The sequence below is a fragment of the Talpa occidentalis genome, unplaced genomic scaffold (assembly GCF_014898055.3).
Source record: "Talpa occidentalis isolate TD23 unplaced genomic scaffold, MPIMG_talOcc4v2.1 talOcc4.10, whole genome shotgun sequence".
Taxonomy (NCBI): Eukaryota; Metazoa; Chordata; class Mammalia; order Eulipotyphla; family Talpidae; genus Talpa; species Talpa occidentalis.
In genome coordinates, this window is record NW_023600993.1 from 37,187,902 (window position 1) to 37,203,152 (window position 15,251).

At 55.1% G+C, this 15,251-nt stretch overlaps 1 protein-coding gene across 4 annotated transcripts in view; it reads left to right on the top strand.

The window, feature by feature from the left end:
* The first annotated feature begins 4,328 nt into the window (after positions 1–4,328).
* Positions 4,329–15,251, top strand: part of PRKCD (protein kinase C delta) — a 29,254-nt gene continuing 18,331 nt past the window's right edge. Inside the window, exons 1-2 of one of the 4 annotated variants that reach the window (XM_037530628.2) lie at positions 4,478–4,532; positions 7,738–7,845. The gene's annotated coding sequence lies outside the window, so the exon portion shown is untranslated. Of the gene's footprint in view, positions 4,346–4,477; positions 4,533–7,709; positions 7,846–15,251 lie in introns of those variants that run through there. The other 3 variants (XM_037530645.2, XM_054694638.1, XM_037530638.2) reach the window with 3 other exon arrangements.

Here is a 15,251-nt window from a genome sequence, read left to right on the forward strand (position 1 = left end):
ACCATGTTCTAAGTGCCCTTCCTGCATTACTACCAATGGGACCCTCCTAGGCTCTGCCATCCCCATCAGTTGCTCAGGCATACCATCCCTGCTGACCTGGGTCTCTTGCTCCAGAAACAGGAGCCTATTCTCCCATGGCCAGGCCAGCCTATCTCCCTTGCTCCGGGTGTGATAGCGATGGTGCTGGCAGTTAAAGCTTCAGGTACAAGGATGATGACACAGAAAAGCAGAGACTTAGAGGGAATGAGAGACAGAGAGGTCATGACAAGGACCATTTCTTAGCAAGGATCAAGTGAGGGGCCCCATCTTGCCCCAGGGACAGAGGGAGGCCCAGGCCTTTTCCAGATTGCTTGACTGAGTCTTGTATTTCCTGTGGAAGGGCTTAGGGGTCTCAGGGTTCATGGCTTCTGGGTGTGATAGGAGTTGCAGGGTCAGGCTAGCCATTCTATGAACAAAGTCTCCAAACAACCAGCAGAAGAACAGCCCTGGATGGATATTGGGGATAGCAGTCTGGATACTGCCCGGTGTTACTGGTATAGGGCAGCCCTGATACTAATGGATTGCCTGACTGTGGGTCCTCACCCGCGCGCTTAAAAGGACTTATCAACGCTCTACTGCAGGCACACACGAAAGGTTAATAAAAGGTTTATTTACAAGGGAAGCGCAAATGAGGAAATGTACAGCTCAGGGAGAAAAGTGGGAGACAAAGTTTTAAATGCGTCCTACCCTATCCACGGATCTGGAATCCCAAATGGCGCTCTGAGAGCTGGCCGCGAGCCAGGAGCCATGAAGCCAGGAAGCGAGTGAGAGAGCGAGAGACCCCAAGGCCCACGTGTTTGGTTTTATACCCAACCTGGCTGCTTAACTACACCCTCAGATCCCAGCCACCTTCCCTTTGGTGGTGACAGGATTTGTCTTTCCCAATGTCTTGATGGCTTTGGTCTGGAATGGGGGTGGAGTCCACAAAGCCTGCATGGAATTAGCTGAGGACATCCTTTCCCCCTAACATTACCACTGATGGGACAGTTTGGCTGCAAACCTGGAGGAAGAGGAAAGGAAAGTACCACTTCTGGGTGGCTGCTGTGGGTCCAGCCCTGTTTGGTCATTTATATCCCATGTCATGGGAGTCCACTGAGGGCTCTTTGAAGGCTGACACCCTGTCACTTAGTGGAGTGACCATACCTATAACCCTGGCCAATGTGAGTGAATCCTCACCAGATGTCCATACTGGCTGAGACTTGACACACATCATCTCACCTAACCCTTACTCAGCCCCCTTTCACAGATAAGAACTCAGGATCAGAGAGGTGTGGTCACCTGCCCAAGGTCATACAGCTAGCATGTGACCCAGCCAAAGCATACTCCCAGGCCTCAGCAGGCTTTTCTTAGGTCAGTGACAGGCACGTTATGGAGGCACAGAGGCAAACTCATCTGGACCCTGCCCTCAGTCAGTGAGGTAGCATCCAGAAGTTCCATCATGCAGAATATCTCCAGTCCAATATGGTCCAGACTCTCTGGATCCTACACAAGCCTGTTCTCTCTGGAGCCCTTGGTCCCAGAGTCTATCTCTGGAGGAAAGTTACCTGCATCCTTCCTCTGCTCTTGTCACAGTGTGTCCTGTATAGCCTCAGCCTCTCTTCCCTTCTCTGAGTATAGTGTGCTTCCCTTGGAGTCTCCAGGGAAGGAATATCAGTTGAGGCCAAAGTGTGTTTGTAGTCTCTGAGGTCTTAAGTCAAGAGCTTTGGGCTGGGAAGGTGCCTCATGTTGTCTAACTTAAATCCTTCTTGCTCTCGTACCTGCTGTCCTCTAAAGCAGTTCTTAACAAGGGGTGATTTTGCTCCCGAGGGAACATTTAGCAGTATCTGAATATATTTTCATCTGTCACAACTTGAGGGAGAGGGTGTTAATTTAGTGGGTAGAAGCCAGGGACACTGTTAAATATCCCACAATGCATAGCACAGGCCTACAACAAAGAATTATCTGGCCCAAAGACAAGCACTACTGAGATTGAGAACCCCCAGTATAAAACAAGGTTAGGCCGACCTTGATTTGAATCCTGCCTCTGCCACTTACATCCCTGGGAAAGTGGCTTCACCTCTTTTTGAGGTCATCACCCAAAGTGACACTCAGACAAAGCATGCTCCCTTACTCAGCCAAAGCATGGCCCTCATCTTAAGGGGACTTTGAGGACTGATTGAATTGCGCAGGGCCTGGCACTGGCATCAATGATAGCCATTACTCTTTTCACTTTTCCAAGGTGAACTTTAGAGTGTGTCTGGACCTGGAGCACCCTAAGGATCAGCCTTTCCTTACCCTCCCTCCAGAAGTCCCTGGCACAGGATGGGCCTGTTGTTGATGTTGAGGGAGAGGCTGGGTTGGCCACTGTGGACCTGGAGGGAGGGGTCAGGAAGTTAGTTTGATCCCAGGTGGACAAAGGTCAACTGAAACTCACCTTGCTCACCTTTCTCTCTAGTGCCACCCCAGAGAGCCATGGGGTAGGGATGAAGGGGGCAACCATGACACAAAATGTACTAATGAATATGGTTCCTCAGTTCAGGGAAGTGAATTCACATTGGGGCATCAGAGAGGGGTGGCATAACCAAGAATTCAGGCTCAGGGAATAGCAAGTTCAAAAGTCTGGTTGTGAGGAGAGAATCATAAGGCCTGTTTCCCAAATGATGGTGCTGTGTGACCAGAGGGGTTCAGTTTGGTGGAAGGAGCTTACTTCATTGGGCTGAGGAACAATATCAGGATTAGGAACCTGGTCATTAACTGGGTTTCAAATTAGGTCCTCCTTCCTGGCTATAAGATACCAGCATACCTGCTGCCCTCCAACCCCTGTGATGGAAAAGTTAATTGTTCTCTTTCCAGCCCAGACACCCTCTACCTGTCTTTATAATGAAAACAACATTTTGGGATCCAGATCTCTACCAGGTTTCTCCATCTCTGGAGGTTTCTTTAGACAACCCCCTCTACCAGTCCTGTAACCCACCTGATCTGGCCCTTCTCCCCCAGTTATCTTCCCCAGCCCAAGTTCCTCCCACCTGAACAATGTGGCTGTCCCTCTGCCCCATCCATTCCCTCTGGATCCTGGGAGTCCTTTCTGTTTTAACAACTACCACCACCTGCTCTATGAGAAGAGCAAAGCCCTAGCCATGGCCTGTCTCTGCTGTGAATCTTTTCATCAGCTCAGGCCTCCAGAGGGATTGATCCCTTTTTCCATCCCTGAGCCTCAGCTGGGAAGATCTGATCTGACTCTCCCATCCCCTTAAGTTGGTCTCTCAGGAGGACCAGGAACTCTCTTTGTCTCCAGAAAGTTACATTTCTTTGGCTAATGGAACCAATGGTTTGTTTTTCTGAGCTCTACGTTTAGGGGAATAAACCTCTGGGGTCCCCCTCCCCTGTGGAACTCTAGGCACGGGGGCTACTTAGTGAATGAATGAATGAATTATACCTGACAACCAACTCTGAAAAGTAGCCCAGGGCCTGCCAGGGGCAATGCACGGAGATAGGACAATTGGGGGCAGGAAAGTAGAGTACAAAGGAAATTGGGAAATTGGGGGGCGGGAAAGCAGAGTACAGGGGAAACTGACCAGCCACCCAGGGCAGCTAGAACCTCCTGCCCTGGAGTTTTCCCAGCTCCGTCTCCGGGGCCGGGCCAGGACCAGCCGGCCTGGCAGCGGGCACCGAGGCCGGCCGTGTCTACACCGCAGCCAACAGGAAGAGAAAGAGCCAGGCCGGGCGCGGCGGTCCAGTTGGCTGGTGGGGAGTCCCGGGGCGTGGACGCCTAGAGCTGGGGAACCCCCAGCCGGCGCCTCCCGGCCCGCGAGTGAGAGAGGAGTGATAGGGGTGGAATGGAATGGTCGGGCTCCTCAGCGTCTTCCGCTGTGAAACGGGGCCCCTTGCGAGGGCTGGCGCGCGGGCTAAAGGCAGGCGGCGGGGCGAGGGGTGCCGGGGAAGGCTGAGAGGCCCAGACACTAAGTGCCGGGCGCCCGAGAGCGGGAAGATGGACCCCCGCGCCGGCGGGCGGGGCGGAGCCTGCGGGGGGCGGGCCCTGGCGGGGGCGGGCTCGGGCGGGGCGGGGCCGGCCGGCACCTGGGTGAGGTCGCGCCGCCCCGCCCCCTCGCACTTCCGTGTGCAGCGGCGCGGGAGCGGGAGGCGCGGCGCCCGGATCCCCCGCGCGACCCCCGGCGTCCGCCCGTCGTGCCGAGGCCGGGGAGGCACCTCCCCGCCGCCGGGCCCGTCCCGGTCGGGCGAGCGCCGAGCCCGGATCGCGCGTCCGGAGCCGTGCGGGCCACGGGACCCCGGCGGCCGCGACCCCGGGCGCCTGGCGCTTCCCCCGGAGGTGAGTGAGGGCCGGGCCCCGACGACGCGGGATCCGGGGCGCCGGAGGGCGCGCCGCCCCTCCCCCCCGCCTCGGTTCCCGTTTCCGAAACTGAGAAACTGAGCCGCTGCCAGCCCAAGTCTAGCCGCGCGCCGGGACCCGCCGGTGCCTCAGTCTCCACCCGCGCCTGTCCGGCCCGTGTTCAACGGTAAAGACCGGGGCTCTTGCTCACGTCTGCTCTCGGCCCCGCCGCTCGCCCGTGTGTGCCCCCCGGATCCTCCGAGCGCCCGCTTGTCCCTCTGGAATCTCTGGTCGGTCCATCTGTCCCCAGCCCCTCTGTGCTCCCTGGTCCTTCGCCCTCCTCTTGCCCCCACCGCCCCACTTCCACCGCACCTCCCGCCACCCCCTAGATCCTGTCCTCCAGAAGCCGAGCTCGGGGCGCGCGCTCGCCGCCCCCTGCCCGCCCTGCGCCTCTCCTGACCCCCGCTCCCGCGGGCCGGGCCTCGCCTGCAGCCTCTGCGTCCCTGCCTCGTCCGGCCCGCGCGGCGCCCGCCTCCCCTTTGCCCGATCTCTTCTTTCAGTCTCGGCTGTCTCTCTCCGTCTGTCTGTCCTTCTGTCTCCAGGCTGGGCGTGGCCCCAGCCTCCACCATCCTCTTTCCCACCCTTACCCTCCACCGAGCCCGACTTTCAAACCTGGGGTTTGGTATGAGTGGGGGGATTTCCCTTCTCTGTCGCCCACCCTGTTTGCATGGACTCTGTCTCCTGCTGAGTCGCCTGGGCATGAAGGTATGTTGTGTCTGTGTTTACTTGTGTGCTCTTTGTCACTGTGTCTGGGACTTGCCCCGTGTGTCATTTTTCACATGTATGGCTTGCTTCTGTGTATGTGTGTGTCCCTGATTGCCCCCGAAGCACTGCGTGCCCTTTGCAATTATATATGTACTTTGCCTTGGTGTGTTCTTTGTCACCACACTTCCCTCTGTAGGTGTGTTTGTGTGCCCATGTGTGTGTGTCTGGAGGATCCTGTGTTGCACACTAAGTGTGTGATGGTGGCCCAGTGGCCATAAGTACATTCAAGTTATTTATTGTGGGAGTCCATGCTGTTAGGTTGCCTGCCCACCAGGCTCAGGTGTGAGTTTCTGTGCTCATGTTCTTCCTCCCCCCTCTCCCACTGAGCTGCTGTGTCCAGGCTGAGCTGGTCACCGAGGGAGGGGACTGGTCCTTTGGGTTTCCTCGTTCCTGCTATGGACTGAACTGGAGTGTGGTGGAGAGACCAGCAGAGGGCGGCTATGGTGGTGGTGATGATGGTGTGTGTGTGTGTGTGTGTGAGAATGTGAATGACAGAGCGAGAGAATGAGAAAGAGAGAGGCATGTGTGGAGGTGTTTGGAGAGCTGTACCCGGTGTAGGGTGGTATGTGGGATCTGGTGTGTGGCAGGACTATGACTGGGGGTGAGACCGAGGTGTGAGCTATATGACTGGTGGGACACTCACAGTCTGACTGTATGAAACTGCTAGTATGTATGCTGGGGGAGTAACTGGGATTGTGGGGAACTGAGAGTGCTTGGGCGTGGGTGTGAGTAGCATAGGGGATGCAACTAGGTGTGTGGCGCCTGTGCCCTGAGGTGAAGGCACTGGGAGAGGTGAGAGCCGCAGGGTTTGTGCGTGAGCCTGTGGGAGGGTGTGGGTGGGTACAGACACACTCAAGCCTAGCTCTGGATCCTGGGGAGATAAGGGGAGGTCTCCATTTCTCACCTTCTTTACTCCCTAAAATTGACAGACACTAGAGGCTTTGTAGTGTTGTGACGAAGACCTTGGGCTCTCAACTCAGGAAAGACTTGGGCCCCAAAACTCTCTGTACCTATTAAGAACAAGAGACCAGAGGGCCTCCCCTGGTGGCGCAGGTGGTTGAGGGCAGCGCTATGAAGTTGTCCGCAACCTCTGCAGCACTGGTTCGATCCCAGTTGGCTGGCGAGGGTCCCACATGGCGCTGCAGACCTCTCTTGTGTTGCCCGCTGCTCCCCTCAACAGTGTATTTTGTCAGTCTGCCTGTTCTGTTCCCCGCTCTGTCTCTGGTGCATCTGGCCTGTAGCCTGGTTCTTGTATAAATAAATAAATAAATCTTAAAAAAAAAAAAAAAAGAACAAGAGACCAGAACTAGATCTCTCTGACACTGAGTTTCTTTATCTGCAGAATGAAGGTTATTGTGATGACTAGAGGTTCTGGGTTAGAGGTCCCTTAGCACAGCTTTGGTACCCAGTGAGAGCTTAGCACACGCTAAATCTTATTTGTATACTCTCTTCATTCTTCTGGGAGCTGGGGCTGACAAGCCCAGATGGTCTACAACCCAATTTCCTACTTGCTGTGTATCCACTGCCCTCCATCCGCTTGACCACACTCTTTACTGGGGAGAAGACAGGTGATAGAGACCCCACTAGCAGTCAACTCTGCGTAGCCCACAGGATGCCCCATCCGCCCCCACAATCTCAGCAGTAGTGTTGGGGGAGAGAGGAGTGGTGGTGGGGGTGCTTCAGAGTTGTGACTGTAGGCCACTGACACCATTTAACTGGCACAGCTAATTGGAGTTTAAATTAAAATTAGAAATAATTTAAAGCACAGACAAAAAGATAAAGCCTGAGGGTACCTCAGCCCCCAGGGAGTGGTGATGGGGGTCTTCAGCTGGAGGAAGGCTCATATCTGGGGAGGTGGATCTTTTTCTGCTCTGTAGAAAATGTGCTCAGGCTTTTTCACTAGGAGCCCCAGGGCACCTTGCTGCCTTTGCCATTCCTTCTAGGGTCCCTTGGGCCTCAGCTTTTTCACTGTGTAATGGGCACAACAATCATGTGAGAATCACCTGGGCAAGGAGGTACAAAACAAGGAACAAAAAATGTCACTATTCACTTGGCACCTCCAATTCACTTGAACTCACTTTGCCTGTGAGTTCAGGAACAGGAGCTCGTACACCACATCAGGACATATATCCTCTCCCCTTTAAAGATAAGATCAACCAAGGTTCATAGGAGTTGCCCTAGTTCACATGGTGGTGCTATTGATGGCACCTTAGGTCTCCCAAGCCCATAGGGAAACCTTCCACAGACTGGGGGATTAGAAACAGCTTTCTTGCTATGTCTCTAGGCCTCCCCACCAGTCTCAAAATGCTCTGAAGGCTGAGATACTTAGAGAGAGAGAGAGAGAGAGAGAGAGAGAGAGAGAGAACACACACAGAATAGACACAGCAGATGTCCAGGAAAGTTGGACCCACGGCCTCATTTCATAGAACAATAGCTAAGTCCAGAGAGGCTGTGGTCTCTGAGCCAGATGAGGCTGGGCCAGTCCTGTGTCAGCCATGCCAAGACTGATCGATGGGGAGAGCCTGTTTGGTGGCACCCAGCTCAGCTCTTTTCTCTTGTTCCTGCAGGTTGACTAGGAATTGTCCTGGGTGAGGGTGGTGAAGCTACTTCTCCTGTCCTGTGTGGTGGAAGGCTGCAGGAGGCAGACTACAGGCAAGGGGACCTGGCGGCCCCAGGTGAGAAGAGCCCTGTTATGCAGATGGACTTTGTCCAAGGGAGGTCTTCCTCTTTGGTCCCATCCCCTTTTTCCCAGTGTCGGGCAGGAGCGTGTAGAGCCCTTGGTCTAATTATGGAACCTGGGTTCCCAGAGGAGGCAGCAGTTGCCCTGTCTTTGAGGGTGCCTCCTTTGAGGGTGCCTTCTGCCTGAAACTGGCTTCCTACCCTCAGAAGACTGACTTTGGAGCTCAGAGGCCCGGACCCCTGGTGGTTTGGGGCTAAGGAGTGGTGACACTTTGCTGTTAGAGAGAAGGTGGTATGTGAGCCAAGATTTGAGGGTGGGTGTATCAGCTTTTCCATGGCCCCTTATCCTGCTCCTTGTTTTCCACAGGGAAGCAGGTCTACCCTGGGCCCCCAGTGGGTTGGACACAGAGTTGGCAATGGGATGAGGTCTCCCAGCTCCTGATGCAACTGTACTTTCTTTGGTTCCCCTCATTTCCTCAGCCTCTCTGAGGCCAGAGGAGGGCCTATTAATCCCCCTCCTCAGCCCCTAGATTCATAATGAGCTGGATAGTCTCTAAAGAATGCTAAGGAAGGCCCTTCATAAATCTAAACATTCTTTCCTTTGGCATGATCTTTGCCTCCTTTAGTCCCCATTGCAATGAAAACAGCCCTGTGAGGTACCCATTATATGTCCAGAGCCCACTGAGTGGGCTAGTGGAAGGGGGGATAGTGGAAGGGGTTGCTTAGGACACCTGGAACCTAGGGAGAGATGTAGGGAAGGGTGGCAAAGGTTGTCTTTCCTCCAGAAGTTCTGACCGATCAACACCACCCCCTTCCTTACTGGCTCAGATACCTACAAATCTTGGGCAATGAATCTTGCTAGGGGCTGAGCTCCCTGAACCTAATTCTGGGGGAGGAAGGGGCTAGGAGGTCAGATCCCTCACTATGGGTCTGAGAGTGGGGGTGAACAAAGGCAGGGTTTTCATTAGGTCTTCTGTTTATTCAGCCTACCCCCAAATCTAGTGGGGAGGAGGCTGACTGAGAGCCTCTGCTAACTGAGTTTGGGAGGTTATACCCTCCGAGCGCGGAGCCTCACCCCTTAAGAAGTTCAATGAGTTAGCCTTGGAGCCAGCCCACTTTCAGCTCTCCAGCATCTGCGATCTAGCCAGCATAGACATAGGCATACTCACATAAGGAGGCAGAAGCTGAGGCTGCCCTAAGCCCCCGTGCCCGCAGACTCACGAGTGCCCACGCACACACCAACCGTGTGCACACACATTCACAGGTGTCCACAGGCACGCTCAGACACGCATACACACAGTCATCTGTACACTCAGGTTCCTGTCCTTACTCACCGCATTATGCTCATTCTAGGTCAGGAAGGGGGTTCCTTGGACAGAGTCACCGCCAGCCTGCATCTGGCACAGAGGGCAAGGTTTGAGGTGTGGCTGTGACCACAGGTGTTCCAGGAGGCTGGACCTCACCTGGGCTCTGCCCAGGCATTCACCAGTTATCCAGTCTGCCTGGCCTAGGCACAAGCCTGACCAGTACTTGGCACTGGAGATAGAGGGCATGGATGTAGGGAGGTGCCAGTACTCTTTGTGGCTGTTGTCTGTGGTCAGAGGACCAAGGTGTTTCCAGGCATTGGGGAGCCTATCAGCTCCTTTGTTCTGTGCAGCATCCGTGCCTGGAAGTGGAGCTGCTGGACTCTGGCAAGCTGGCAGGATACTTCTCTTAGGGCCCTCTGTGCACATTCTAAGGCCTGGACCCAGGGGAGAGGCCTATCCATCTGAGGCGTTTCCGGAGGCTCATTTCCTCTGGGCTGCCCAGGAAGTGGTTTTGGAGTAGGACTGACCAGCCCTCTGTGACTCGCCCCGCCCCAGCCTTCCCTGCGAGGGGAGCATGTCTGGCCAGTGGATTAGGCTAACTGTCCAGGCTTTCCACAGCCAGGGCTGACCAGGTCTTGACATTAGCTCAAGATGTGGGGTGAAGGGGGCGAGGCCATGCAGTCCCCTGCAGCCCCACCACTCCAATCCGTCCCTTGCTCCAAACTAACTGTTAGCCTGGCTCAGAGTGTTAGCTCTGGCTGGCATGGCCCTGTGTGTGAGTGGAAGTAACTGGGCTGCATTGCTGTGATTAAGCGGCTCCATGCAGCTGTGTGAATAAACCTGGGCAAGTGGTTTTGGTGCCCAGTACCTCAGTTTCTCCCTCAAAGGAGACAAAAATAGCATCCACCTTGATGGGGTCTGTGGCAGAAATAACAGATCTTGTATGCAAAGTAGTTAGCACGGGACCTGGCACATTGTTAATGCTTAAAGAGTAGAAACTATAGTTATATAAAGCTTTTTATGCAAGTGTTACTGATGGATGTGGGGTTGTTACTGTCTGATGGCCTGGGCACTGGCCAGTGTCACAGGGCCAGGTGGCTACAGAGACCGCTGAGAAGCCAGTTCCTTCCCCTCCCCTCATTCTGCTGCTAGTGGCCGTGCTGCAGGTGGGGAAGTTCTGGAGGTTCAAAAGGCTCCGTGTCTTCTGAGAAGAGGAGCTCCAGGGTGGAGCAGCTGTGCCCACACATTGGCCCAGTCCCCTCCTGCTCTTCTCCCCCTCACTCCCTTTCAGAGGGAGAAAATAGATCTCATGACAAATGGATGCAGGGAAGGAAAGGCAGTTGCAGCTGACTGCTGCCCCCTCAGGCCTCCCCTGGGCCCCTTCCCCTGCTCTGGCCCCCTGCAGGACACTGGGCTTGGAGAAGCTGAAGCTGGCGATGAGGGGGTGGATGGTGAGCCCTCCTGCCAGCTTGCCTACACTTCAAGCCCCTGGAGTCAGCCTTTGGACTGGGGAAGGGGGCGGACGTCTGGGGCTGATGGAGGCTGAGGTGGGGGTGGGGGTGGAGAGCTGGAAGTCCTCACATCCATATAGATACATTCTTGACTCATAACAACTGGTGGCAGGGACCTGCCTATCCTGAGGATGCACAGGAGGTCAGTCCAGTGAGGGTTGGGCTGAGCTTTAGCCTTCACTATGCAGGATTAGGAAGCTAGGGGCTTTAGGTGTTAAAGAGTGGTAATGATGGTGGTGTAGTTTGCTGGGGCAGGGGGCTTGACAGAGCCCGGGGCTGGGAGTGTAAGGGCATCCTGAAGGATTAGGAGCAGAACTCCCACAAGCATCAGGTTTGAATCCTTGCTTGATATTAAGTGGTTGTGTATTCTTGAGCCAGGGACTAGACTGCTTTGAGCCTCCATTGCCTCATCTGTGAAATGGGCAAATTAGCAAGTGGCCATCTGAGGAGCCAGTGTGTATTTTGGGAGAGGGGGAAGATGGAACAGCAAGTGCAGAGCCCCTGAGTGGGAAGGAACTTGTCTGTTCAGGAAACTGAAAGGCACCCTTGTGCCTGGGACAGAGTTGGGAGGGAGGTCATGGGGGCAGGTTGGGTGGGGTAGCCCAGGGAGAGGAGTCTGGGGGAAAATTAGAGGGGAAAAGGGAAATGCTGGAAGCTTGGAGGTGGGGGCAAGAGGAGGAGGTGACTGCTGAGATCTGCTTTACTGTCTTAAAAGGCCATCCAGTTGCTGGGACAGAGGGACTATGTGGGGCAGAGGGACTATGTGGGCCTAAGCAGGCAGGTAGTGAGGCAGGGGAAGTGATGGGGCCAGGATGGGGCAGCGGGAGGAAAGAGAGGACTTTAAGATAGACTGTAGAGGCAGAAATGATAGCATTGCTGGATGAGGCAGAAGGTGTGGATGGAAACATACCCCCCCCCCTATTCACCCTCAGGTGTCTGACTGAGCAACTGGGTGAGCTGGTACTGCTAGGGGATGAGGGGCACTTGCCTGGGGGAACATCAGTAGGTCTGGTTTGCACATTTTTGAGCACCTCTAGAGAGTGATGAGGTTGAGGATGCAGGTGGGTCCATGAACCTGGAGTTTTGGAGGCTCTGGACTGAGAGTGGACACCGAAGAGTCAAGATCCAGCATGTAAAGCTGAATCAGCAAGGGGAGGGTTTAGCAGGCCATGCTGGGGAAGTCACAGAGGCCCTGGGTACAGGGCCAGCCTGGCTGTCCCTCGAAAGTCCCTGCCAAAGTGCCCAGGAGGGCAGGCTTGTGGTGGCTGAGCCACTGTTTTCACAACAACTCCGGAAGCTTTGGATCATGTCTATGGCTGTGTTGGGTAAACAGGCTGAGTGGAGCAGCCAGTCACCAAGGTCTAAGACTGGATCAAATGTCTGCTTGGTGTGGGCTGTGGCACTGGGGGCTGGGCTTCCAGCGGGGGTGGGGTGAAAATAGGAGGATAACCAGGTCTTCCAATATTAGAGCGCGAGAAAGCTTAGAAATCTCCATCGTCAAGGCAGGAAGACTCAGGCCTGGAGAGGGATGGCCAGTGGACTCAGGCTACCTGTGCTCAGTTCATCCTCAGTTCATCCACTCAGCAGACAGCAAAGGGCTGAATGGCTTGAGAGAGCCCTTTACCACTGATATAAAGAAGTTTGAAAGTTTCTAGTTGGCTTAGAGACAACTAGAAATTGATGATGGGGCCAGTAGGGAGAGGGCCAGGTGTGAGGATGACAGTGGTGGCTGCTTCGGTGCCAGATCCTGAACTCTGCACATCCTCCCAGGCAGGGCAGGATCCTGCCCTTTCAGAGATGAGAATGCCAGAGCACCTTGATCCAGCTTGCAGGGCACCCAGTGTGACCAGGGACGCACTCCCAGACTCCTGTTTTCCAGTTCCTCTGTTTGCTGCCTCATGTGGCCCAAGGCAAAAGCCTTAGGTGTCCATCTCACTTTCTCCCAAGCAAGGCGATTATTGTCAACAATCTGGAAAATCTTGGAGACTCTAGGAGGGAGCCTCTGCGGGTGCAGGGAGAAGGGTGAGGTGTGGACTCAGGGCCCATCTCTGTAGGGGCTGATGGAGGAGCCTTTCCCACTCCCAGGAGCTGCCCCATTGGCTCTGTGGCTTCTGGTGAACTGCTTCACCTCTTTGTCAGTTTCTGCAAGTGACTATGGAGGTCATGTGTGAGATCTTCCCAGGGCCACCCCTACCCACACAGATGCAAACGCTCCCTTCTCCAGTGCACCAGGCCTGTGACTGCCACCTGTGACCTCCAGCCTCATCCTCAGCCTCCACCGACTTCCTCCTAGACAGGTGGGCAGGGAGTCAGACTTTGTACTTTGCTCTGGGCCTGAGGAACTTTCTCCCCCTCTCTCAGTGCAGATGTCCAGCCTGCCTGACACCAGCTGCCCTTCCCCCATCCCTCCCCTGCCATTGTGCCCCAGGGTCTCATTTGAACTTTGCTCATGCCAAACCTTAGTCCGGCATATGTGGGTCCTTTCAGACTTGTGTGTTTATCTCCAAGTGGGCCTGCAGTGTCTCTGTGCCTGTGTGTTCATGGTATCCTATCGCACACACTCTCTGTGCTAGAGAATGCACATGGGTGCTATGTCCTGTGTGGTCTGTGTGGGCCCCAGAGGACTGACATGTGAGAGCCAGTGAGTGGAGGTGTTTCTCAGTGTGTGTCACTGAGTCATCTTAGGAGTATGTGTGTATCCGTGGCATGTGTCCAACTGCATGCAGTGCGCCCCGTGTGTAACTGTGTGTTTAGGTTGGTGGGTGTGCCTTAATGTGCACATGTGTGTGGTTATTCTGGGAGAAGCCCTGACGTACCCCTATCCCAACTCTGCATAGAGGCCCCCTTGTCCTCTGTTCTGCCATGAAGGAGCCTTTGTCCTCCCTCAGGTATCTGGAGCCCTCCCTCTGGCTATGCCTAGGGCGTCTCCATCCTAGGGCTAGACTCCAGACTTGTGTCTGGTGTGGGCTTTGCCCCCAAGGAGGTCCCCCCACTACATATGCTGACAAGGGTGGGTCTGAGCCCATGACAGTGAGAGTCCCAAGGTCTCTCAGACCTTGCCATGTGCTCTGACAGGATTGGCCTGTAGCACCCCTGCCTATTCACTGTGCTATCAGGCCCTCCAGCCCCCATTCTATCCCAGCCCCTCTTACTTCTTCCCATTCACTGCCCAAGTGGTATGTGCTCTTACCCTCCCCTGTAATTATGTTTATGTGTCTGTCCCTAAGCAGCCTGACATGTCTTGTCACTGTGGAGCTGCTGACTGGGTCTGAGGAGGGTTGGGGTGATTTGTGACCCAGCTGGGCCCTTGGGATCCATAGCCCTCACTCTATTGTGTGCAGAAGTATGTTGCCACATGGTTGTGTTTTTCTGGGAGGAAGCCTCACATCTTTCACTGATTCTAAGGGTATTACCATCCATTTGTAGTTGCAAAAGTTTCACTCACGCTGCCTGGACCCTATCTCTGATTCCCATTGGATTCAGTGGACTGGGCCTGGCAGTAGGATGGTTGAAAGTTCCCAGGACTGTTATATGTGCAGCCAGGACTGAGAAGACTGAACTAGAGCAGAGACACCCCACCTCCTCCCATAACAGACCCAGGTCCCAAATACCTGCACAGCGTACCTGTGGGGACAACTGGGGTAGGAGAGCAGCTGGCTTCCTGGGGTGTGGGGAAGGCTTTCCCAGGGCTGGCCCTTAGAGCTGTCTAGAAGGGTAGGTAGGAACTAGGGAGGCATTCTGGCTGCGGGAGCAGCATATGCAAAAACAGGGAGCCCGTGCTCATAGAGCCAAGACTTGGGCCAACTGAGGTGTGGAATTTCTTCAAGCAGGAGCCTAGGAGGTTCCAAACTATGGGGAGAATGGTGGGGGAGGAACAGGAGTGATCACAGGTGGGAGGGATCACTGGAGAAAGGGAGGAGAGTCCACGGTTGCGGTGGTTCTGCATGGCTACAGGAGGCGGGCAAGGAGGGACTCCAGCTGGGAGATGAGCTGCTAGTCCTAGGGAGAAGCCGATGCGAGGAGCATCCCCTGCTCTGGAACCAGACTCTGACCTGAGATCACTGCTGTCCTCCTCCCAGGACAGCTGGGCACATGAAGGCTCAGCATGGGCTCTGGTGGAGGGTTCCTGGAAGGGTCTCTTCAGCACTCCCCTCCCCCATTGCCTACCCTCTCGCTGAGCCCATTTTCTGGGTTATGAAACCCCTGTTGCCGCCTTGACTTGCTTCCATCTGGGAAGGCTGTCTGGGGAGGCCTGCTTTCCAGCCAAGGCGCCACCGCCTGCTTGCCCAGCCCATCAGCTTCTGCCACACCCAGCTCTGCTGCAACTCTGGCAGGGCCGGCCCTGCCCCCTTCTGCAGATCACACTGTCTCTCTCCTTCCCTACCCCTGCCCAGGCCTCACATGCCTTCTCCTTCATTAATCCCTCAAGTCCAGTGCAGGCTAGCCCCCAAGCTCCTGCCCAGGCAAGGTCTGCAACCCTAGGAGGACCTACGTACACACCTTGCTGCCCCTGCCACCCAGTCTTGACTAGCAGCCAACTGTACCTTTCTTGGGGAGGTGGCAGGAGCCAGCCTCCAAATGGGG